Here is a 26244-nt window from a genome sequence, read left to right as displayed (position 1 = left end):
GGTATCAAGGTAATGGTGGCCTTGTAGAATGAATTTGGGAGTGTTCTGTTCTCTTCAGTTTTTTGGAATAGTTTGAGAAGGATAGGTATTATCTCTCCTTTATATGTGTGGTAGAATTTCCCTGTGAAGTAGTCAAGTCTTGGACTTTTGTTTGCTGGGAGCTTCTTAAATTAAAATTTCAGTTTCACTACTAGTGATCAGTCTGTTCAGATTGTCTGTTTCTTCATGAATCAGTCTTGGGAGGCTGAATATTTCTAGAAATTTGTCCATTTCTTCTAGGTTGTCCAATTTGTTGGCATATAACTGTTTGAAGTATTCTCTTATGATTTTTTTTTTGTATCTGTGTTTTATTTTTCCCCTTTCATTTTTATTTTGTTAATTTGGTCCTCTCTTTTTACGTCTTGGTAAGCCTGGCTAAAGGTTTGTCCATCCTGTTTATCTTTTCAAGCAAACCAGCTGTTTCTTTGATATTTTCTATTTTTTTAAATCTCTATTTTATTCATTTCTTCTCTTTTTTTAAAAAAATATTATTATTTCCTTCCTTCTCCTGACTAGGCTTTGTTTGTTCTTATTTTTCTAATTTCTGTAGATGATATGTTAGGTTGTTTATTTGAGTTTTTTTTTTTCTTCTTAAGGAAGGCCTATATCACTATAAACAAACCTCTGATAACTTCTTTTGCTGTACCCCATCAATTTTGGAAAGTTGTGTTTCCATTTTCATTTCTCTTGAGGTATTTTCTGGTTTCCTCTTTGAATTCTTCATTGACCCATTGGCTGTTTAGCAGCAAGTTATTTAGTCTTCTCATGTTTGCACTTTTCCCATTTCTCTTTCTGTAATAGATTTCTAGTTTCATACCATTGTGTTTGGAAAAATGCTTGATATAATTTCTATCCTCTTAAATTTATTGAGGCTTGTTTTGTGACCTCACACACACTCTATCCTGGAAAATGTTCCATATGCACTTTAAAAGAATGTGTATTTTGCTGTTTTGGGGGTGGAAAGTTCTGTAGATATCTATTAAATCCAACTGCTTGGGTTTCTCTGGTGGCGCAGTGGTTGAGAGTCTGCCTGCCGATACAGGGGACACGGATTTGTGCCCCGGTCCGGGAAGATCCCACATGCCATGGAGCAGCTGGGCCTGTGAGTCATGGCCACTGAGCTTGTGCGTCTGGAGCCTGTGCTCTGCAACGGGAGAGGCCACAACAGTGAGAGGTCTGTGTACCACAAAAAAAAAAAAAAAAAAAAAAAAAAAATCCAACTGCTTTATTGTGTCATTTAAGAACACTGTTGCTTTACTGATTTTCTGTCTGGATGATTTACCCATTGATGTAAGTGCAGTGTTGAAGTCTCCTACTGTTATTATATTGTCAATTTCTCCCTTTATGTCTGTTAATATTTACTTTATAGGTTTAGGTGCTCCTGTATTGGGTGCATATATGTTAATAATTGTAACATCCACATCTTGTATTGATCCCTTTATCATTCCATTATACCCTTCTTTGTCTTTTGTTATAGACTTTTAAAGTCTATTTTGTCTGATATGAGTATTGCTACCCTCACGTTCTTGTCACTTCCATTTGCATGAAGTATGTTTCTCCATCCCCTCACTTTCAGTTTGTATGTCTTGGCCCTGAAGGGTGTCTCTTGTAACCAGCATATTAAAGGGTCTTTTTATTTTATTCAATCAGCCACCCTATGTCTTTTGATTGGAGATTTTAGTCCACTGACATTTAATGTAATTATTGATGAATATTTACTTACAGCCATTTCATTACTTATTTTCCAGTTGTTTTTGTTATTCTTCTCTCTTCTTTTCTTCATCTTTTTGTTTCTTCCCTTGTTCACACCAAATATTTTAATGTAGTAGTTCTATGCATTTCATTTCATTTCCATATTCCCAAGCCAATTCATGTTTTATCCCCTCAATTAATTCAAATTTTTTTCAAATGCCACCTCCTCAGAGCTGTCTTCCATGATGATTTTGTCAGAAATATCCTTCCTCAATCTTCTCATTCCTCTACTCTGCTTTATTGTTTATCAAGCACATATTTCTTTTTTTTTTTTGGACATGAAAAAAGTCCATGATTTATTTTTAAATGGAAAAAAACAGATTGCAGGGCAGTTAAACACAGAACTGAGAAAAGTGAAATTAGTTATTACGTCTAGCTTGTAAACAGGGATCTTACCTCATCATCTCTGAAGATTTGTTAAATACCTACCTCCAGCTGACTCTGAATATTGTTTTGTTTTTATATTATAAAACAAGTATTATTCCATTATAGTTATTCAGGAGAAATCACCTGAACAAGCTGAAATAGCTCAGTTGGGAGAGCGTTAGACTGAAGATCTAAAGGTCCCTGGTTCCATCCTGGGTTTCAGCAGTAGTTTTGGGTTTTTGCACTAAATAGAGTTTCCTGGCAGTCTTAACCAAAATATAAGCTTTAAGGGGAATATTTGGTTATTATGTTTTGAGTGGGTCTATGACTTTTCAGGGAGGGGTGGTGTCAGGTGCCCTGGTGGGCCTTTTTACTAAACCCCCAATACCTTAGTACTTCCTGACTGTAATAATAATAGCTAACTTATCTTGAGTACTTGCTATATGTCAAGCTATACTTTAAGCTTTTTCTGTGTGTTAACTTATTTAAAATGACCACTAAAATTCTTGATAACTACTTGTTAAATAAATGAACAGTTTGATGCCAGAGGCCTGGCATGTGGTTGGTACAAAATGACCTTTCAAGCACATATTTCTTAAATATACATTGTAGATATATATGTATATATGTCTATATATCTTCTCTCCCCCACACACTCTTAACTAGTATCCAAATGTGTAGAGAATTTGTATGCTTTATCTACCACTATATTAATGATTCACACAGAGTTTCATCTCTCCCTAGTTCTTTCCTTTCTCTTTTTCTTCTGCCTAACTCCTTCTCATTCTTAATAAGTCAGTTAATTTATTATTCACATCTTTTGGGAAATCTTCTCTAGGTATGTTTTCTATGGGTTCATGAAGCACCATTTCCAATCCTTATCATGGCACTCACTACATTGTACAGCAGTTTTCTGTTTCTCCAGCTGAGCAACACACAGACAGGCTTTCTGGTGTTTGGCTATACTTGTCTCTGAACCATTTCCCCAGGAAGAGGATGTGAGAAGAGCTCCATTTCTCTGCAGATAGGAGGAGATGATGCCTTCTCCTTCCCATGGGACAGGGAGAGATGCCTTCTTCTTCTGTGGCCAAGGAGCTCCTTTACAGGGACTCTGTCAGGGCTCAGCCATCCAATCCCCAGAAAAGCTGAGCTTTGTCTACCATCTTGCAGTGACTGTCATGTGAGAGCCTGTGAAGTTGTAGGAAGCAATAAATGCCACTGAGCTGTGAAGGGATGTAAGAGCTGCCTGGATAACAACCCTGTAGCTACTATAATGACTTAGATTAGAGCAGAAGGAAATTCCAGTCATTTTTCAGTCTGTCAGTATTTCTATTATCCTCAAGACTGAGCATGAAACATTCATTACACCACAGCCTTATTGATTCAACTGATGAAAATATATTGGTATTAATAACATGAAACTCTAAGGCACTGGGGATAATAAAACAATTGATTGGAAACATAACGTGTTTGAGAATATTTTTATGTGGTAGTTCCATGCATTTCATTTCCATTCATAACTAAGCCAGCAAGTAGGTGATTTGGGCATCACCTCATCAAGCCATATAACCATCTTTATTTAGTATTTACATGATTATCCAGAATAAATAGTTTGATTGGTTGTTAACAACAGAGTTTAATTTGAGGCAAAATGAAGAAAATCTGTTTGAAATGACTAACTCACTGATTAAAAATATGGAGCTTGGGTTTTAAATGGCTTAAATATGCTCATTGAAAATAATGTTCTTTGGGGGTATTTTTAATTTTGTGTCCTCTTAGGAAGTTTCAAAAAACAGAGTGTCCCTTTTTTTTGGGTGGGGGGAATCTAACTTAAGTCTTTGTCTTTTGGTATTCAGATTATTATGATAAGGCATAGGAAAAGAGAACTTTTTATTACAGATTTTTCTTTGTGGCTACACTTTTACCTTGAGAAATATTTTTTTGATCATTTTCTCAGTTCATATTACTCAATAAGTGGCTACTGTCAGCTTCTGGTAAGAATGAGCTCACCAAGATGTATGATGTCAAAATATACCATTTTCTAATGCATTGAGCAAAATAATTATAAAAATTATGAATTAAAAATATCTAAATACCACTAACCTCCAATCAATTTTGCCATATTGTTTTCTGGATTTTATTTCTATGTGTACATATTCTATGTCTTCATATTTAGAATGTCATATGTGTTTAGAATACATATTTAGAATGACATTCATAAAATGTATTTTGTTTTATTCTTTTATAATTTATCACAATTTTCTTGTTTTTATATTAATTTTATGACAGTATAATATTTCATACAACTCTGTAGTTGTCCCTTCCATTTTTCATCTTGTAAATAATATTGCAATGGAAATATTTATGCCTATGTGTTTTCCACATAATTTATTCTTTTATTAAGATATTCCTATGAATAGTTTTACTGGGTCAAATTGTATGACATTTTTTTAACCTCATAAAGTACATTTCCAAATTACTTTTCAAGAGGGTTGAACAAATTAAATTTCCCCTATTGGTGTATATAGTTAAAAATATGTTGGTCAGGATTATGGATTTTTACTTAAAATATTTGTTAATGTACCATGTGAAAAACAATACCCTGTTTCTCTTGGTATTTTTGGTGGTTTCAGAGACTATTAAATATTGGTTTAGCAATTGTCTTTCCTCTTGTGTGAACTGTCTTTTCATATCCTTTGTTTACTCATTGGGTGTAAGTATTTTTGTGTCAAATTTTATGAGCATTCATGTTTGCTGCAAATATTTTCTTAGTCTTTTGTTTTCTCTCATATTTTAGTTATGTTATTCTTTATTGTACCAGGGATTTAAATATTTATGCAATTGAATCTGTAGATTATTTATTGTTTATAATTGTCATTTCTCTAAAGATGGACATAATATTTTTAATCCTATAGTCTGTTGATTTTCTTTGATTAAAATTTTATAGTTGTCTCATAATGTAGAATTTATTGTGGTAAAGGGGTGAGATGATTACTTCATATTATGTACTTTTATTCTTACATCAATTATTAAATAACAAAAGATCATTTAAAATGCCCTGTTGGCAGTATTATATTTTTGAAGCTTATTTGATAATATGCACTGTTGAGTCAGGTAGTGTTCTAGGCACAAGGAAATGAAAATGGTCTCATTTTGGTCATTAAGGAGCTCAGAGTTTAGGTGAGGAAGGAGGTCAGGGAACAGTTTCTACATAACAATTTTCTGGTATTTCACACTGACCACTGAGTCACTATGATGGGAAACTGAACTCTGTTCTCCTCTGGTTTCTATTTCCTTTTCTTTTTGTCACTCTCATTTGCTCTTGTCTGTTCTTTTTGTTCTCCTGCTCTTGCATGCTCTTTGGCTTGCTTTTTCTTTCTCACTCTTTCCCTTTTCCCCTCCTTCCTGCTTTTATTCTTTCCCTCCCTCTTTATTCTTCTTCCTTCCACCTCCATCAGCACTGCTTTCTTCCTCCAAACTCCCTCCCTCTACCTCTCCTTTACCCATACCTCCTCCAGAAAAAATAAATTTTGTCTCTCTCTGGAGAGACATGCATTTCTAAATCAATGGTAAGGCATTAGACAAAGCATGGTCTTAGGAGCTAAGCCAACTAGAATTCAAATCTTGGCCTTGTCTCTACCAGTTGTATCAATCTAAGCAATTGCAGGAAGTCCTTACTTTGCTCAGTTCTGATATGCATAAATTTAAATTCCCACTGTTTAGTTTAATAATACTAGTCCTTCAACAACATGGTTCAAATTTAAGTTACTTCAGTATATTGACTGTGAGTAATTGCATAACTTATAAAATTCACTACTAGCTTCTCAGACTACACATCAAGTAGCTGTGTTGACTTCTTGTGTTCTAGTGATAAACCAAGATGAGTTTTTACAAAAATGAATAAACAAAAGAGGAAACTGACCAAGAAAGATGAAAGTGCAGCAAAGAAATAAAATGATATTTCTGGAAACGAACTGAACATAAATGGGTTTATTAAAAAAACAGCTAACCTTGAGAATACTGACACTGACACCATTCAAGAGACTCCAGACACACAGTCCAAAGAACTTAGTGAAGATGAGCTTATGGACAAAAATGAAGAAATTGGTGGTGATGAAAAGAATAAAGATATCCCAGAGGACATGATGTCAGCAATAAACTTTACATTAAAGGAGTTCTTGGAGATATTTCACAACACGAAATGAGGAAAAGGTGAAATGTTAGAAGGTCATCCAAACAGAAACAGTATGACAATTTACAAGGAATAGAAAAGATGCTCACTCTGTATCATGTTATATAACAAGAGGGTAAGCACTGTTCAAACTACTCTGGATACATTTTTTGAAGAAACTAAACACTTTAATTCTCTTAAATTACAGTGTCCTAAATAAATATTGTTTTACTATTTTTCATTTTGCTATACATTTATAACAGACAGTTATAGAGTTCTTAATGTTTTGAAAAACGTTTTTAAAGGTCACAAAATAAGAGTAATATGTTCCATTGATTATTAAGATTGTTTTGCAAGATTTCTTGTATGGTCATTTTTATGACCCCAAACTAGTGTGCAAAGTGGCAACTGCCTATTCTTAACTTCTCTAAACTTTAGTTTCTCTGTCTGTGAAATGAAAGAGGATAACTCATAGGAATATTGTGAGAGTTAAATGAGATAATGCATATAAAGTGCTTGGAGCAGCTGGAATTTGGTAAAGTTTCAATAAAAGGTAGCTATTATTATTATTATTTTTTGCGGTATGCGGGCCTCTCACTGTTGTGACCTCTCCCGTTGCAGAGCACAGGCTCCGGACGCGCAGGCTCAGCGGCCATGGCTCATGGGCGCAGCCGCTCTGCGGCATGTGGGATCTCCTCGGACTGGGGCACGAAGCCGTGTCCCCTGCATTGGCAGGCGGACTCTCAACCACTGCGCCACCAAGGAAAGCCAAAGGTAGCTATTATTAATGTTAATATCATTACTATCAACCAACAGGTAAAGCAATATGGCATAATTCTACCAAGTTGAGTTTAATGAAACTTTTATTGTTTAAGCCAAATAGCTCATGCAAAATATCAGAATTAAACGAGAAAACATAAGAATGAATTAGTAAAAACGTAAATATTTTTCTAGCCATCAGGAACCTGCCTCCCCTCCAAGATACTCACTCTAAAACAAATCACATTGTCAGTCTTGATAATAAAATGAAGTGCTTTAACTCACCTTCTTGGACTTACCTAGACTAATTTCAGGAAGTTCAATTCTTTTCTGTTCAAGCTTTAGTATTTCATTTCTGTTTTCTTTTTGTACTAAGAAACACCAGTATAGAGGAGCCCAGAATTCATTATTAGAAGAGTGGGGAGTTGTGGTGGGTGGAAATTTAATCAGATTGCACTCTGTGGTATTTCTATAGAAGCTCATAGCTATTCTCTGGTTGAATTGTACCCACCTATTTATAAAAACATATATTAATGAACACATGGGAGAGAGAATTTCGTTAAAATCCATGTCAATTTAGCCATTGTTTTCAGACTTTTTCCTTCTTACATTTTTCATACCAAAGTAAGTATGGTTGATTTAACTTGTTAATGCTTTCTCTACTTTAGTCTCAAGTCATTACTTAGAAATAAAAAAAAAAATGTGTAGTTTTCACAAAGCAGGGAAAAATATAGAGTATATATATAAAGACTCCATTTGTGATTAAAACTCAGTGGTTCCCCATTGCCAATGACCAAGTAAGTCCACATGTGTGAACACAGCACTAAGGCCTCTCTTTTTTAGGTACCGTCTTGCTCATCCACCCTCATCTAATACTCCACCCTACATTTCAGCTACCTCATTTCCTTCCTGTCCTCCAAACAATGTTCATTCCCCACTCACTGTCCTTGCTGTTTCCTTCTTGTCTTACATGACCTTCCCTCTCTTCTCTGTCCAAGTGATGCCCACTCTTCAAAGTCCAGATCAAGCCACATCTCCCAATGAGGTCTTTCTCACTGTTCCATTTCCCACCAACCTGAGTTTTCTCTGACCTTCTCTTAACACTTATGGTTCACACCAGTGTTCTTTGACATTGAGTCTTTCAAGGACTTGTTATATTGCTCAATCATAGTTTGAGTTTCTGGGGGTCTCACAGCCTACTGTATATTTCCATTTAGTTTACAACTAGTTATACACAGAGTTTGCTAGTGTGGCTCCATGAAGGCAGAGGCATTGTCTTGTCTGTACTCTCTATAGTGCCTAGCATATAGTAGGAGCTCAATAAATAATTATTAAATAAACAAAGAAACAGATATAATTTAGCATTTTAAAAATGTTATTCAACCTGATTTTTCCCCTCCATGTGGGGAAATATGTCTGCTTTAAGCATTCTAAAAAAAAATCCATCATTTGTTTCTTTCAGTCTTTTTGGGAGATAAACTTCTCAGAGGGATGTGTCAACAAGCTGGGTAACTATTACATAGTGTGTCGCCAGCCCCTTTGTGTGGGTCCACGGGGGACTGGTATTCTCCTTAGACAGGTTTATAGAGTCTTGAACCACAATAGAGTTAATTTTTATTTTAAATTACTATAAGATATTGCACAGTCAATTGAAATGTGAAAATGTAATCAAACTTTTTTGTTCTACACAACAAAGATAGCTAGCTGAATATATATATATATATTTTTTTTCTTTCAGAATTGACTATTTTCATATAATTTAGATGTAACCTAAACACTCTCCAATCAGCTAATTCTAGATGACATTGTCATTCTCAAATTACCGCTGCAGAAGGAACAGTATCAGTAAGCTGTACTGTCTTTTTAAGTTAAATGTATTTTTCTGTAAGTGCATATGTGTTGACTATATATATATACATACACATATACACACATATGCATATACACTTTATATATATCTATTTGCCCCTTAATACAATCTGCTACACAATTTCTCTTGAAAATAATATGTACATTGATATAATACAAATAAAAACAAACCACAGCGAAAGAAAATGTAAACTTCTTAGATGTTTTATATTCAGGTAAGAGTGACAGATAGGCTGAGATTTAAAAGTTCAAAAATGGATTTCTGAGGGACTCATGGGTGGTCATTTGAATGTTCAGAGGTGAACAGGTAGGGAGTGTCTAGAGTGGAAGGCTCAGTCATGTCCAATTTTTCAATCTTTCTCACTTTATTAGTTTAAATTGACATCAATAAAAAGAGGCGAGAGGATCTTCAAAGTTTTCCTGAGTTAAATATGTCTACATTAGTGGCGCTGCATTTGATGGACCAATAAAGTGAAACTATAATCAAATACCTATCTTGTCATAAATTCCGTCTTGTCCTAAAGGATTTTCAACTTGCCAATCAGACAAACCCAATTTAAATGATGGCTGCCTGCAGTTTCACACAGGTCGACCAGGCAGAATCATCCAGCTGCGGCCCAGCCCCAGCCGGGTGATTACACCATATATCTTTCAGGATCTTTGTCAAGGGTGCTGCCTTACTGGCTTGATTACCCACCCCATGAAGGCCACTGTGCTCAGCTTGTGGGGTAATGAGAAGAAGAAAAAGTTACCTTTTTTCTGTGCTCAATCACAACAGAATGGAGGAGAGAGATTGCATTGAAATAGAAAGTTCATCTTGATCAGACAAAAAAAAAAAGAAAAGAAAAGAAAATGACCCTGTCTTTGATTTTATGTGTTGGGAGTGTGTGCACATGAGTGTAAACATTTCAAAAAGACACTCTTACTATTCTAAGACACTTGTAGGACAGCCTTACACAAATATAGTGTCTTTTTCTTTCTTTTTCCCTTTGATTGGAGCTATTGAAACCAGGCATGTCTGATTTATGAGGCCATTCCAGTTCCACAGAACACAAAGTCACGAGGTTTAACATAGTTAAATGGTCTTTCCAGCACATTTTATGAGACAGTGCTAAGCTGCTTCTCAGGCCAGACTATCAATCACCCCCACTATGACCACACTCAGGTAGGACCAAACTGGAATTCTGAAACATTCCCAGCAATTTTTGAGCTGTCACTTAGCATGAGGCCCTACTTTGCCAAAGAAATTTATCAAAGCTTAAACTCATTCATATTCCCTGCAGTTTTCTTGCGAGGCAGCAGCAGCAGGGAACTCCTTATAGCACTCTTTTAGAAAACTGATTATAATTTAGGGATGGCAGTGAAGATTCTTACGCAGCATAAGAAATAACAGCAATAACCTTTCTAATTACAAGAAAGACTAATGCATTGACTGAGAAAATCACTAGAAAGAAGGACTGAGCTCTTCCTTGAGGCTGTAGCTGCTCAGTAAGAGAGTAGACCTTGTGCAGAACATAAGACTCTGTGCAGAGTCAGAGAACTCTTAGGGGGCTTGAATTGCAGGGAAAGAGTGTCCAGCCAAATGAAATTCTATGTCCAGTGGAGCAGTCTTGGGATGGAAGTTTGCACCTAGAATTTGAAGCCTGGCAATGTGCCACAACTAAATGAGGCCAGATGCCAATTCTAAGGTGGAAAACCAGGCAGAGACTAGCCATAGTTATCAAATGGTCTTCCAAGGCCTTCAAAGTTGTGTGGCCAAATTTTAATTAATGTGTAAAATTTACTTTTGCTGCAACCAAGGATATGTACAGTTTGGATATGTACAGAATGCCTGTACATTAGAACATTGAGATAGGATGGTTGTGTAGCAAGCATAGAGAGAGTATGAAATTTTCTGCCATATTCCAGTGAATAGACAATCTTCCTTTGTTGCTGGCTTAGTCTCTTCTTTTGCTCATTCTTTAAAATATATTATTCACTTAGGAATGCTTACCCCCTTCTTGTTCCTACACACTATCCTTGGGCTAGTGCGGCTTTGTCTGTGGCTTCATTTAGCACATAGGCACTGATGACTTCTCACAGGTCTTGAGTCATGATCCTACCACTCATTACCTCAGTGATTAAAGAAAAGCTACTTTCTGTATAAAGTGGGAATTATGATATCTGTCTTACAGAGTTGATGTGAGAATAAAGTAGTGTAAGTAAAGTACCTGCATGCAGTCAAGTGTAAATAAATATGAGTATTACTATAGGTGAATATGCCTCTAGCCCAGTTCCTCAGCCTCAGATTTACATATCCAACTGTCTGCTGGACATCTCCACCGGATAATTTATACACACATCACTGGTCATTCCCACAGTTAACATCCTCTCCCTAAACTTTCTCCTCATGTCTTCTCTGTCATCAGTTAATGACTCTCTCATGAACTTGCCAGTCATCTGAGGATCATTTTGATTTCCTTCTCTTTCATTCACCACACCTAACCAATCATTAACATTGACCAGCTTAACTTTGAATATGATCTGAACCCTCTTTTCCATCCTTTTTTACGACCACATGGACTCAGGATCTTTGCAACTGTCAGATTATTCCAGAGTCTTCCAAACTGGTCTGCTTATTTTAAGCCTTGTTCCCCTCAGATGCATTCTTGACTCTGCTGCCAGATTAATATAAGTGAAAGACAAACCTGACCATGCATTTCCTTGCTTAAAGCCTTAAAGGATCTACATCTCCTATAAGATAAAGTACAACAGAATGCAGAGTATAAGGTCCTCTTCCTACCTCTACAGGTTTGTCTTCGCTCATTCCCTACCATACACAAAACCCACATCCTTCCTCCTTCTGATCCCTTACAGTGAAGGTGTTTCTTTTCCACGTTCAGGGCTCATCCCTTACTCTTATTCCTCTGAATCTCTGCCCATCAACTATTTCCCTTCTGTCCTGTCTGTAATTTCTCTCTCTTCTCACTTGTTCTCCTCAGAACATTTAAATGTTCTCATGTATCTAAACTTCGCTATGCTTTCTCCTCTTCAAAATCCTATTTTCTGAGAGAGATGTCTACATGTATGGTTTCCTCCAACTCACTTCCCAACCATCCCTCCTCTCAATTAAACCTGGCTTCCTCCCTTATGAGCTAGGTGAGCCCACTCTCTCCTGATGTTGCATTCAGTGAAGGCCTCCCAGTCCTTGACTTCTTGGCACATTCAATGCCATTGCCTGGTCCCTTCTTCTAAAACCCTCTATTCACTGCGTCTCCATGGTATCCTGCATTCCTGACTTTGCATCCATTTCTTTGGCTTCCTCTTTTGTTTCCTTACAAGATTTCTCTTCCTTTACATTGTGTGTTTCTCAAGGTTCTATCCTTATAATCTGTCTCTGGGGATCTCATTTTCTCCCATCATCTCAACAGCCATTTATGTCCTAATGGCTCCTGATCTCTGTCTATAACCTAGAGCTCTCTTCTAGCTTTAACCATGTAACAAGTTGCCATCTGGACATTTCCACTTTGAGATTTAATGGGTACCTTTAACTCAATATGTCACAAACTGAACTCATTTATGATCTGTTTTCCCATCTTGAATGCAAGCTTAATGACAGTGAGGCCTTTGAAACACTCACTGCTGTTTTATTTTCATTAGAAGAGTGTCAGGAATTGAGTGGGCACTTGTTAACTCTTTGTTGAATGAATAAACAACAACTTTATCTCTGTGAATGACATCATATAGTTACCGAGGCAGGAAGTTCAGTTTCAATTTCAACTCCTTCATCTCCATTACTTTCAAAACACATCAAATCAGTTATCAGTTCACTGATTTTACTTTCCAATGAATTTGTAAAAAATGTTAAGCTTGCTCTACTTGTTTGTTACGTGATTTGTCAAATTCAACCCGCAGTAGAGCAGGAGCCCAGTTCTGATGTATGCCTTTCTTGCCATTTGCAGCCTGTCTCTAGCTCCAGTTGGTTCCTAAAGAAAAATCCAGAAGATCATATGGTGCCTGATTCCAGCAGATTCTGACCTGTGAAATTTCATTTCATGTTTAAAATTCATTGTAGGAAGTAGTGACCATGCTGTTTCTCAGAAAGTAATTTTTAAATGTAAAAAATCATCAGTGTCAAGAGGATTTTCCTTTAAATCTAATCTGAGGTGTTAATGTACTTTACACTCATGTTCTTTGTCTGTAATGGAGGAGAGGGTGGTCCAAATTAACTTTTTTTACTGTAATACAAAACCAGAATTTCTCTTAGAATCTTTGGAGACCATGATCAGAGAGGGGACCAAAGAAAGCTTGGGTTTGTAATAGCAATGGTTAACATGTATTAAGTACTTACCATTAACCAGGAACTGAGTTAATTCTTCATATAACTCCTGTAATTCTTGGAACAATGATTTAAGTACAATTATTTCCATCTCTGAAAGCTAGAACACAGAATGTTTATGTAACCTAGCAATGTGCATACCACTGGGAAATGGCACCCTGGGGTCTGAATCAGTTTAGAGCAGTCTGGTTCTGGAGTCTCTGCCTTGGGCACTGCTATAAAGCTTTTATAAATGACAAATTTATTCTAAACAATGTTGTTACTTCATTTCATATCCATGACTTTTTCTTTTAAAAACAGAGCTAGAAAATATGTCCAAGAAAAGTAAGAGACTGATTTTGGAAGGGAAAAGAATGGTCATTAATCTAAAGCATTCTTTTCATAACCCACAAAACCAACCGTATTCACTATTAAGACATCATGAGTACCTTGGTGCCAGGGGCTACCTAAGGGTTAGAGATGAAACCAATAGGAGATCAGTTCCCTGTATTAAGAAATCTGTGCCTATCATGTGCTTAATGAGCTTATATCCTAGGAAAACAGTTGAATGAAGTTTTTACCATATACTATGATTGTTTAAGAACCTGAAAGAAAGTTGGGAGAAATATCAAGCAGCCAAAATATTACTTATAAACTTCAATATTCTCCTTTTTGAAATCCCAGGGCTGTAGCTGGGGAGTGAGAAATGCCCATAACCCAAGTGGGCCCTGACCCCCTTACCTTAAACTATGTAATTAATACGACTCCAAATACTAAACACTGTGCTAAATACTTATAAAAGCCAACCAAAGCCAGTGTAATTATCTAAAATGAAATCATACCATAGCACTCATTCAAAATGTTTCTATGGCACTAACGACCTGAAAGATCAAGTTCAATGTCTCTGATATATTACTGGTATATAAGACCATGTGTAATTCAAGCCCAACCAACATCTCTAGCCCTATCACCTCCCGCTTTCCACCATTCCTATCAAAATCCCATACCTCATCCCCTTAAACACTTGCTACTTTGTGACAGGAAGCCATGCTTTTAGATTTCTGTTCTTTTGAACAAACTGTTTCTTTTATCTAAAGCTATGCTGTCCAGTAAGTAGCCGCTAATGATTTAAATTTAATTATAAACTAGTTAATATTGATAAAATGAAACATGCCATTCCTTGGTCACACTATGCACATTTTTAAGTGCCCAATAGCCACATGTATTGGATAGTGGAGATACAGAACATTTTCGTCATCATAGAAATTTTTAAAGGACACCCTTGCTTTAAAGTACCTTGATTTCTTCTCAGCCCTCAACTTCTGAATCCTTTAGAGTCTTACTCATTTTCAGGTTTCCACTAAAAAAGTGACCCTGTTTGTAAAGCTTCTTTGATGCCTCCCTATTAAGCTATTTCCCATTGCATTTTTCTTATACCTCTGCTACAGTGCATATCAATTCTCTTATGGATGTGGTTATTTAGAAACATGAGAGAAGGGACTTTATGTTCTCATCTTTATATTCTCATCACAGTTCCTGAACTATAGTGATGATTTTTTGGATGAATGAATGGTTTGAGATTAAAGACAAAGCTCCCTGAAATTAATTTTATTTTTCTTCTTCATTCCTGTAGAGTAGGAAAGAGAATGTTGCATAACCTTTTCATGGTGTTTCATGGAAGGTTGAGAAAGCAGGAGCCCAGCTTTCTGACCCCTCTATGAATCTGAATTCATAAGGTGTGCTGGGCTCAGGGGACTTGAATTTATTGCAGCCTGTAAGTCTTCCCTGATTTCTGACAGGTGAATGTGGAGGTGGAACTGGTGTTGCTGACTAATTATTCCTTCAACCCACTTCCCTGTATCGATATGCCTTAACTTCTGCCTTATCCAATGTTCTGTATCCCAATTTATATAGATTTTCAGGTGAAAGACATATACGTACATGATACCAATTAACCTCTGCAAATGCCTCATGTCCTAGGAATTTTGTAAAAGAAAAAGGTTTAATTGTGTGTTTAATATGAGCAATTTTGTAGCAGTCACAATCTCTGGGACTATAAAATTATGTTTGTGTGCTTTGAGAGATCATAATCCTTGACTGTTTTTATTCCAATGAAGTCATCAATAGAAACAGAAAAACAGATTCATAATGCAACATAAAATGTTTTAAAAGTTATGAAAAGAATAATTTCCTTACCTCATGGCAGTTTAACAAAGGAAACTACAGAAAGCTATGAATAGATTATGAAAATTATTTTTAAAAAGGACAAATTCATTTGGTATGCTTTTAAGGGGGTCTCTTGAATAGACTAGGGAAAGTGATACAGCCTGGCATAGCAGAAAGAAAACAAGCTAAAGATACTGGAGGACCCATGTTCAAATCTCAACCCAGCCAATATACAGACCTTCCTGAATCAATTTTGTTGAGAAAAATAGGTTCTAGGTTATGCTCTTATAGCTATAGAAATAAGACAAGGAACATTAAATCTCTCTGTTTAATTAATAAAACAATGAGAATCTTAAATTTCCACAGATGGACTGACAAAGTTTTTGAGTAAGATCAGACGCTATCCTATGGACCATTCACATTGGAATTACTGAGGGAGGTAGGTGATTTTATTAGCTTCCTAAGGCTGCCATAACACAGTACCACAAACTGAGTGTCTTAAAACAATAGAAATTTATTTTTTCACAGTCTGGAGGCTAGAAGTCTGATATCAAGGTGTCACAGGGGCCATACTCTCTTCTAACTTCTTGAGGTTGCCAGGAATTGTTGGCGTTCCTTGGCTGGCAGCTGCATAATTCCAATCTCTGCTTCCACAGCCACATGGCCTTCATCTCTATGCGTCAGTGGTGTTCTTCTCAGTATGTGTGTTTATCTCTGTGTCTCATCTCCACTTGTAAGGATACCAGTAATATTGGATTAAAGGCCCACCTTACTCCAGTGTTACCTTGTCCTTAATTACTTCTGCAAAGACCCTATTTCCAAGTTTGATCACATTCGCAGGTAGCAGGAGATAGGACTTCAACATAAGTTTTTGGAGAATATATTTCTACTCATAGCAATAATTATTAAAAATTCAGATCCCTAAGGCCCACTTTAGACCTACTGAATCGTCCCCTGACATTTCCAATGCAGCTTTCCATGTGACTTCAATATACTGTAAGGTTTACGAATGCTAGTCTAAGAAAACAATGAAAAGCTGGGATGATGGACCAGGATGAGGATGAAGCAAGTAAGACATTTTCCTCTGATACAAAGTTAGAAGGATTACCAAAAAAGTCAGTAATCAAGGTAAATAATATTTTAATGCAATTAAAAAAAAATAAAAATTAATGCAGAACAGTCTATGGTGAACAAAATATCAAAAATTTAATAAAGACAGGATCAGTATTATTGATTATTTCCCTTTTGCCTCAGTCTCCAATATAGCTTGGCACTGCACTGGTTACAGGCATGGTCCACTGAGAAAGGCTACCCTCTAGATAGTTAAGAACACTATTGCCTGATAAAGATGTTGTCTTGTAATTCCCCAAGTTTCTCCAGTGCACATCTGCCTTGTAATAGTGGTATTTAGGGAAATCAATGAAAAGGACTTTGGTCCACATTTAGGTCACAGTAAGCAAGTAAGAGAAAATTCTCATAGAAGTGAGATGTGAGTGAGATGATGAATTAAAGGGAAACAAGAAATCAGCCTGAGAGGTGACTAATTGAAATCCAGGCACCTCAAGAAAAACAATCCTGTCAATATCGGGTGGAGTGATAGGCAGACACTAGTTCTCCCCTTCTATGTGAGATGGGAGATTTAGCCATTTACTACATTTGTTATCGAAGGTAAGACAATTATAAAAGGCTAGAAACACTTGCAACTTTGAGTTGAATTTCATGTGGTATCAGGTTAGTTGGATATTATATTCATATCTAGTAGTCATACTGAGACCATAAAGCCATGACCTTTGAAAGCAGACATGTTAGGGCAAATCAACTGTGAAGAGAAACCTCTCAGGGAGTAAGTAGACCCGAAGCAGGGAGACTCAGGGGGTCTGAAATCTTAATGAGCTCTTTAGATGGACACTAAAGTTGACAGAAACTGCTGTGCACAATCAAATGTTATACACTGAATAACCAATAAAGTCCCTTCTGATGTCCCCCGGGACCTCAGATTTAGTCCTGATTTAGTTTCCCACACACTGTTTGCCATCTAATCGCAGATCTTGCAGATCTTGGACTGGGCTGGTCTCTCAGTTACCACCACTACACTTCCTATCTTTCCACTGTTTTCCTTTACTCATAAATGAAATATAAAAGGTTTTTAAAACCTTTCTTTTTGGGAAATTACCTTTATTTTTTGATAATTATGCTTCACAGCTCCACCAAATTAAGTTGTAGACTTTCTGGATTCTTCTTTGTAACAGTCGGGTTACCTAAACTGTATATATGAGGAGAGGCTTAGTCCTTATCAGAATGTTATAGATAAGAAAGATGCCAAGACAATGGCAGAGGTATTCTAAATCAAGAAGTTGGAGGGTGGGATGGGAGTAGGCCCTAAAAATAAGACCTCTGTGCAGATTTAGGGCCTTTCACAGTTACTATGCCTAGAGATGATATTATAACCCAGGAAGTGTTGGAAGGGAGAAGTAAAATATTCTCTTGTTTATCAGCATTATTTCCAATTCTATTAAATATTTTATTGGGTCATTTCCCCTTGACAAATTCATAGATAATTTAAAAAAAGATAAATATATTAAAAATTAAAATCGAATAAAAAGAAAGCAATAAAAGAGTAAGGAAAGAAGACTTTGACCATGTCTAGAAGTAGCCCTTCTCATTATTTATGATACAGAACAGCAGGCAGCACACTGAAATGGAGCAAAACCCGGGGTCAAATTCTGTGATCTTTAGCAAGGATCTTAATCCATTGGTTTTCTCATTTGTAATATGGCAGCTTTAATACTCTCTTCAGGGGTTTGAGCTGAGGACAAAATGGGATGCCCTTTATAATGTGTCTGGTGTAGTGTTTGTAGATTCCTTTCCCCTACAGACTCTGGTGATTATGGCTGCTTCACTGATCTTCCCCCTTAATAGTTTGGCTCCTCGTATGTGCTCAGACCTCTGGATTTTAAAAAGGCCTATTTTTAACCAGACCCTTTAGTTTGTGTTGCAAAGAAGCAGATGCAACTCTCTAGAGCTTCTCCAAGTGCTTCTGTTCAGAGAGTGGGCACTGGCAGCAGAATGAGATGTCTGGATAAGCCAGAAATATGGATGCAGAGTTGAAAACATAAGGGATCTTGGCCCCAGAAAGGGTAGAAGAAGAAGGTAGCATTTGTATTTCCCAGGGAAGGAATCAGAGAAACTGGATTTATCCAAGCTCTCCCAGTCATTAGCAACTTAGGTAAATCTCTTACTCTTTCCAAACAATTTGAGGATAATATATAAATTGCTCATCTTAGAGTAATTGTGATGGTTGAAATAAATAATGCATGTGACCATAATGTTTGACATATAAATCTGTATTAGTTAGAGTACATTTTGGCAGCTACAGAAAAATGAATTAACCAAGATACAAGACAGTCTTGAATAGATATTTGTTAAATGGATAATTGGCTCAAGATACCATCTCTACCCACATTGCTAGATGTTTTCTATAGACTTTATGTATCTTCTTCAGATTGCAAATTAATTCTTTGTTCTATTCAGTTCTACAAACATTTAGTGAATGTCTACAATACTCAGTGTTAGAGATACAGAAATAAGTATCAGCTCCTTCCTGGAGGAAGTTAATTTTTCTGAATATGTATATATATATATATATATATATATATATATATATATATATATATATCCCAATGTATATATACATATATTTGCAAACCAATATCATGATATTCCACATATTATAACTAAAAACACATCATACCCCAAATGGAGGACTATTCCATTGCAAACCACTAAAGTATTGGAAGCTGTTTTCTGAAAGTGAGTTAGACATGTATTTCAAGGAGTTTGTGTTATATAAATTTTAGCTGTCAGAAAACTAGGAGGAGATCATAAAGTGAATGGACTGTGCTGCTACCAAGGGCAAAATCCTTTTGAAAATGGGCTGCCCTTTGGGATCTACCAAGTGGATCACACAGTAAATGCAAACTGATAATCCATCACTGGTGTCTCTACTTACAAATAACATCACAGTCTACTAATATAGCCACTTGTGACTAGAACCTTACAGCATTTTTCTTACTCAATTGAATCTTGCCTTTATCTCACTGGATTGGCTGAATACTTTTTTTGTCTGTGACCCAGAGATAATGACTGACACAGAGCAACATCAGCCTGGAATCCCAACCAGAGGAGTTCAAATTAGGTTAACTTTGTGTTGCTAAGGCTTACTCTCATGAAGTCTAGAATTACAGAGCAAGAAGCAGTCATTTTATTAGCTAAATACTGTCACATTTAAACCTTGTAGAAATGTGGCTGCTTAAAAGCCAGTGTAAAGGTAATATTGTCCATTTCATTTTTCTTGTGCAGTATCCAACACAGTGCCATGTAAAACCAGGTGCTTGATAAAGACCATTAGCCTCATTGGGTGAATGAAGTCTGGTTTATGGCATTCCTTAAATAAAGATAGGACTTAGATCACATAAGTTGACCAATATGCAATCTCATTATACAGCTGGTGTGTAATCGATGTTTACCTAGTTCACAATTGTTCCTTAATATTTTCTGTGTCATTATTTAAATTTTCTTCACTCTTCCACAGATGATACGTTGAGAACAAGCTTCCCCATGAGCATTGCTCTTTAAAGGGCTCTGCTTCTGCCAAGACTATGGACGGGAAACATCCCCTCAGGGTTTTGTGAGGTCTTACATCTGGGTCATCACCTCTGCGGATGTTGCTGCTGTGGTCCAAAGATACAACCTCCTTCCTTATTCTTTGGTTTAAAGGACCATCCAGATCCCTAGTTCTCAACACTATGATACTTATTGCCTGCAATAGGTTGAAACACATATGTTATAATATTTACTGAAATGAAATTTCACCCATAATTTTAAAAAAATCAATAATGTTCTCTAGTTTAAAAAGAACTGAGGAGAAATAAAAATATACAATTAAACAAATTTATTATTAAAATAATACACATTTAAATATGTAAATGTGGGGAAATGACTACACTAGAAAACAAAATGAGGTAGTCAGTTGCATTTGCATGAAGAATTGCTGTGAATGCCACAGCTACAAATGTACTTTGACACAAGTTTTTTGCATTGGTTACTCAAATAGTGTGAGTGATGTTGTTGTCAGTGACAATTTTCTCAAATGATGAAAAACTCTTGGTACAGGTCCAAATAAAACAAAGTATAGTCTTCTTTCAGGTTACATGGTAGTTGTATTCCTGGAAATTCAGCATATATTGAAATGAATCTGCAAAAACATATTTTGAATTTATACATAATACAGAGTTAGATTCTAGGCTTGGAAAATCATCAATGGTTTTTCTTACATGAATATTGAAAAGGGCATTCAAAAGCCATGGACATGGGTCAAAAATGGAAAATGGGATAATTCCTTGTTGTATAGGACTGTACTATGCCTTACAGACTGTCTAGTACCACTAGCCTCAGTCCACTAAATGCCTTTAGGACTTCTTAATAACTGTGATAGCCAAAATATCTCCATAACTTTTCAAAACTTATTCCTTTGAGAACTACTAATTTAAAGAAGTAAAAAATTAAATTAGTCAAAAAAGAATATGCAGAGGAGAATCCTGGGAAGATGTCTGTAGGAGCAGCATCACTTTTGAGTCTCTCTAAATTCACCTGTAAAAGTAGACAGAGGTGCTAGAAGAAACAACATAGGTAAAGAACAATTATCAAAAACAGAGCAGGAAAGGTGAATGGGGAGAGAATTTGAAGTTGCTGATTGGCTTACAGTTGTTAATTTAAGAATAAAAAGATATTATTTCAAATCAGATGTTAGGAAAGAAAAACGGGAAGGAAAAGAAGGGTTTTAACTCTATTTCAATATATTTATGGTGGGGAATCACTAGACAATAATCAAAAAAAGAGGGCTTAAGATGGTGAGTAAAAATATTAGTGTAAAAATAACCATTTGAGCAAAAATGCAAACACTCCTAAATACCAAAAATATACTTAAGAAAAAGAGGACAAAATAGACATGTAATTAAAATGCTGAGATAATTGGACATATATAAATATATGAAAAAAGGTAAATTTGCATCCATCTTTCATTTCATTAAAAAGGAAAAAGTTCAAAAGGACCTGAAATTTAAGTTAACAAATAGAATCCATAAAAGTATTAGACACAAACATGAATGAATTCCTTTATAACTCAGAAATAGGGAAAACATTTATACCATAATTCAAAATCCAGTAGCAGTAAGAAAAGAGAGAAATAAATTTATTACATAAAAAATTTAGCATGGAAAACAAAAACTGTAAATGAAGGAACAAGACAACAAATTGGGGGAAATATTTTTAATTTTATATCACAAAGAAAGGATTACATTTTTTTAATATAAAAAAGTTCTAAAAATAAAAAGAGAAGATAAAAAAATAGGGTAGAGAAATTGTTTGTTTTTTTCTTAATCCAGCATCATTTATTATTTTTATTTATTTTTTACATCTTTATTGGAGTATAATTTCTTTACAATGTTGTGTTCGTTTCTGCTGTACAACAAAGTGAATCAACTATATGTATACATACATCCCATATGACTTCCCTCTTGAGTCTCCCTCTCACCCTCCCTATCTCACCTCTCTAGGTCGTCACAAAGCATTGAGCTGATCTCCCTGTGCTATGCGGCAGTTTCCCACTAGCCATCCATTACATTTGGTAGTGTATATATGTCAAAGCTACTCTCTCACTTCGTCTCAGCTTCCCCTTCCCCCACTGTGTCCTCAAGTCCGTTCTCTACATCTGCGTCTTTATTCCTGCCCTGCCACTAGGTTCATCAGTACCGTTTATTTAGATTCCATATATGTGCATTAGCATAAGGTATTTGTTTTTCTCTTTCTGACTTACTTCACTCTGTGTGACAGACTCTAGGTCCATCCACCTCATTACAATTAACTCAATTTTGTTCCTTTCTATGTCTGCGTAATATTCCATTGTATATATGTGCCACATCTTCTTTATCCATTCATCTGTCAATGGACATTTAGGTTGCCTCCATGTCCTGGCTATTGTAAATGGTGCTGCAATGAACATAGTGGTGCATATAGCTTTTGGAATTATGATTTTCTCAGGGTATATGCCCAGTAGTGGGATGTCTGGGTTATATGGTAGTTCTGTTTTTAATTTTTTAAGGAACCTCCATACTGTTCTCCACAGTGGTTGTATCAATTTACATTCCCACCAACAGTGCAGGAGGGTTCCCTTTTCTCCACACCCTCTCCAGCATTTATTGTTTCTAGATTTTTTGATGATGGCCATTCTGACTGGTGTGAGGTGATACCGTATTGTGGATTTGATTTTCATTTCTCTAATGATTAGTGATGTTGAGCATCTTTTCATGTGTTTGTTGCCAAACTGTATGTCCTTTAGAGAAATGTCTATTTAGGTCTTCTGCCCATTTTTGGATTGTGTTGTTTGTTTTCTGATATTGAGCTGCATGAGCTGCTTGTATAGTTTGGAGATTAATCCTTTGTCAGTTGCTTCGTTTGCAAATGTTTTCTTCTATTCTGAGGATTGTCTTTTTTTCTTGTTTATGGTTTCCTTTCCTGTGGAAAAGCTTTTAAGTTTCATTAGGTCCCATTTGTTTATTTTTGTTTTTATTTCCATTTCTCTAGGAGGTGGGTCAAAAAGGATCTTGCTGTGATTTATGTCATAGAATGTTCTGCCTATGTTTTCCTCTAAGAGATTTATAGTGTCTGACCTTACATTTAGGTCTTTAATCCATTTTGAGTTTATTTTTGTGTATGGTGTTAGGGAATGTTCTAATTTCATTCTTTTACATGTAGCTGTCCAGTTTTCCCAACACCATTTATTGAAGTGGCTGTCTTTTCTCCATTGTATATTCTTGCCTCCTTTGTCAAAGATAAGGTGACCATATGTGCATGGGTTTATCTCTGGGCTTTCTATCCTGTTCCATTGATCTATATTTCTGTTTTTGTGCCAGTACCATATTGTCTTGATTACTATAGCTTTGTAGTATAGTCTGAAGTCAGAGAACCTTATTCCTCCAGCTTCATTAGCAAAGATATGCAAGTTTCTCTTAACTAGATGTAAGGTAATCAACCTCACCCATCATAATATACACACAAATTAAAACTGTGCTTAAATACCATTTATCACCTATTAGGTTGGTTAATATAGAAAAGCTAGACAACATAATATTTTGACAAGGCTGTGAGGAAATAGATACTTTCATACACTGTAGTAGAAATAGAAGATGAAACAAACCCTATGGTAGGACATTTTTCAATACCAAGCAAAATAAATAATTCACTTACCCTTTAGCTCAGCAACCAAACTTCTAGAAATTTCATTCCAAAGATATACTGGCAAAAATATGAAAAGATGTAGGACCATGACTAGTCACTGTAGAATGATTATTAATAAGGAAAGACAGAAACAGTATTAATATCTATCAAGGCGGAACTGGACAAACAACTATGGTATATCCACCTAATGAATTTATATGCAGCTGTAAAGGAATTAGAAAAACTGATAAACTACTGTGAAATATGTTGCAGAATATATGGTTTTGTGGAGAAAAAGAAAAACACAGGAAATACTTATATAGAACGCTTAATCTGATGCAGGAAGGAATATGGATATACTTTGTTTAAAAAAAAAAAGAAAGGAAAGGATAAACTATAAAAAGGAGGTTGTCTATAGAGGGAAAGGGAATAGAGTAGAAGGGACAGGGATAAAAGCTAGACCCATTTGTTTGTATTATAGATTTGACTTTGGAATACATATATAATATATGTTGCATAATTATGAAACAAGATTAAATTAAAAAAACAATCTCAAGACTTAAATATGTACTGAGTTGATAGTATAACCACACAGAGAAGAACTATTCCAAGTGACCTTGAAGCACCATTATTTGCATGTATTTCCTAGTGGGATATAACCTAAGGATAACATTTGCTGAAAAAACAACTAAAGTATTTACAATGATTGTATTTTTGGTGCTAGTGTTGGTATTGCTATCCTGAGATTGGTGTCTGTGTAGTGTAGGATAAAACAAATGAGTACTTACATACTATTCTACCTTTCTCATTCCCAGTGTTTTCAAGAATTGAAATTCTTTGCATAGAAGAAGGAGATATAAATGTAAGCTATAAGAAATTATGTAAAATCTCTATGATCCTCAATTTAATCAGAAGTATAAGTTTAAATCCATGATTTATTTTAACTTGCACATATATATAATTTTTGTTTCATAACTCTGTTTACTCAAAAGACCTGGAAACAATGATTTCTCTGTAGCAATAATATTCCTGACTTCCAGATTGTGGTATTAAAAATACCATTTTCCACTACAAGAAAACCAGGGCTTCTTGGAGAACTAACTGATTCCAGGTTTGGGGCAGAAAATGTACCACATGAGCTTGGAACATTTTGTCATTAGTAGATTAAGAAAACTATTAAAGACTACAGAGTCATGTCAAAAGGATTGAGGAGGAAACTTAGACTCCTACTGGTTAAACTTGAGACACTTTGAGCATCGATAAGGATAAGAACTATAAATTATTGGAGCTTGTCAATGGATTTATGGTTAAATCACGAGTTCACAAAGTTATTTTTTAAAAAAATTCCCATTGATCACTGTTGGGAGATGGTAGTGGACCAAATCATTATTTTGAAATCTGGCAAATTAGGTAAAGAATAAAACACTTATCCTATCATTTCCACTAGAACTAATTCACCACTTGAATGAAAAGTTGATGAAATAGTTTCTCTTTGTAGAAGTTTTCAGCTCATAAAAAAGAGGGATCATGAAATTGTATTACCATTTTCAACCTCTACTTAATTAATGGATCTAGACGTTGATCATTAATGTCTGTTAACAACCTCAAAATGGAGACCATCACACACAATATGTTTCCAAGTGGGAGAATAAGGCACAATCTATGAAACAGCCATGCCAAAAATCAAATCTGAATTTGATCAAATCTCTGTATCCAACTATCAATTTAAGTAATACAAAGGAGAGAGAAGCATATTAAACAACATGATGGGAATGAATGAGCAAAATCCAAAATGTAGGAAATTCTACACAACAAATGAATGGTTTCTTCAACAATAAATTGCAAGAAAAATAAAGAACTAAAAGGAGAATGCATAGGTTAAAAGAGACTTAAAAGACAGATCACCAATATCTAAGGGTCTTATTTGGATACATATTCAAGAAACAACTTAAAAACTTAAAAAATATAAGCATGGACATTTATAAGATGATTAGAAATTTCAGTGCTGATGTTTTGGTATTATTAGAAATTAGTATTATATTTTAGATGTGATAATAGTATTGTGGTTATATTTTTTAAAATACATTATGTCTTAGAAATTTATACTGAAATATTTGAAACGGATGATGTCTAGAGTTTGCAAGAAAATAATGCAGGAGTGGAATGGTGAGTGAGGAAAGAGATGGACCCAGTTTGGGCCATATATTGGTAATTGTTGGGGCTGGATCACAGCTTCATGAATTTAATTATATTATTCTTTCTATGTACATTTAAAATGTTCTATATAAAAAACTTTTCAAAGTACATTAAAAAAACACAAATATTCAGAATGGTAGTAGATGAAATGAAATTGCTACTACTTTAGATAGATGGTCATGGCAACATATATACCTACAAAGTTCCTGAGTTTCTCTCCCCTTACCAGATCCTGTTCTGTATCCACTTTCTTCCCAGGATCTCTTTCTCTTTTTCCTCTTTTCAGCAATATTCTTTTGTTCTCTGTTATGTCTACTGTGTCCTTCCCCTACTTTTCTATCTCCCTTTCTATTTC

The 26244-nt window shown here is 35.5% G+C and overlaps 1 non-coding gene across 1 annotated transcript; it reads left to right on the top strand.

Annotated features, from left to right (window-relative positions):
- The first annotated feature begins 2309 nt into the window (after positions 1-2309).
- TRNAF-GAA (transfer RNA phenylalanine (anticodon GAA)) lies at positions 2310-2382 on the top strand. The gene has a single exon. It is a non-coding gene; the product is annotated as a tRNA-Phe (tRNA).
- The last annotated feature ends 23862 nt before the right edge of the window (positions 2383-26244 follow it).

Source organism: Pseudorca crassidens, chromosome 9, assembly GCF_039906515.1.
Source record: "Pseudorca crassidens isolate mPseCra1 chromosome 9, mPseCra1.hap1, whole genome shotgun sequence".
Classification (NCBI taxonomy): domain Eukaryota; kingdom Metazoa; phylum Chordata; class Mammalia; order Artiodactyla; family Delphinidae; genus Pseudorca; species Pseudorca crassidens.
The sequence above is the reverse complement of the archived record's forward strand: the minus strand, read 5'-3'. Positions and strand labels throughout refer to the sequence as shown.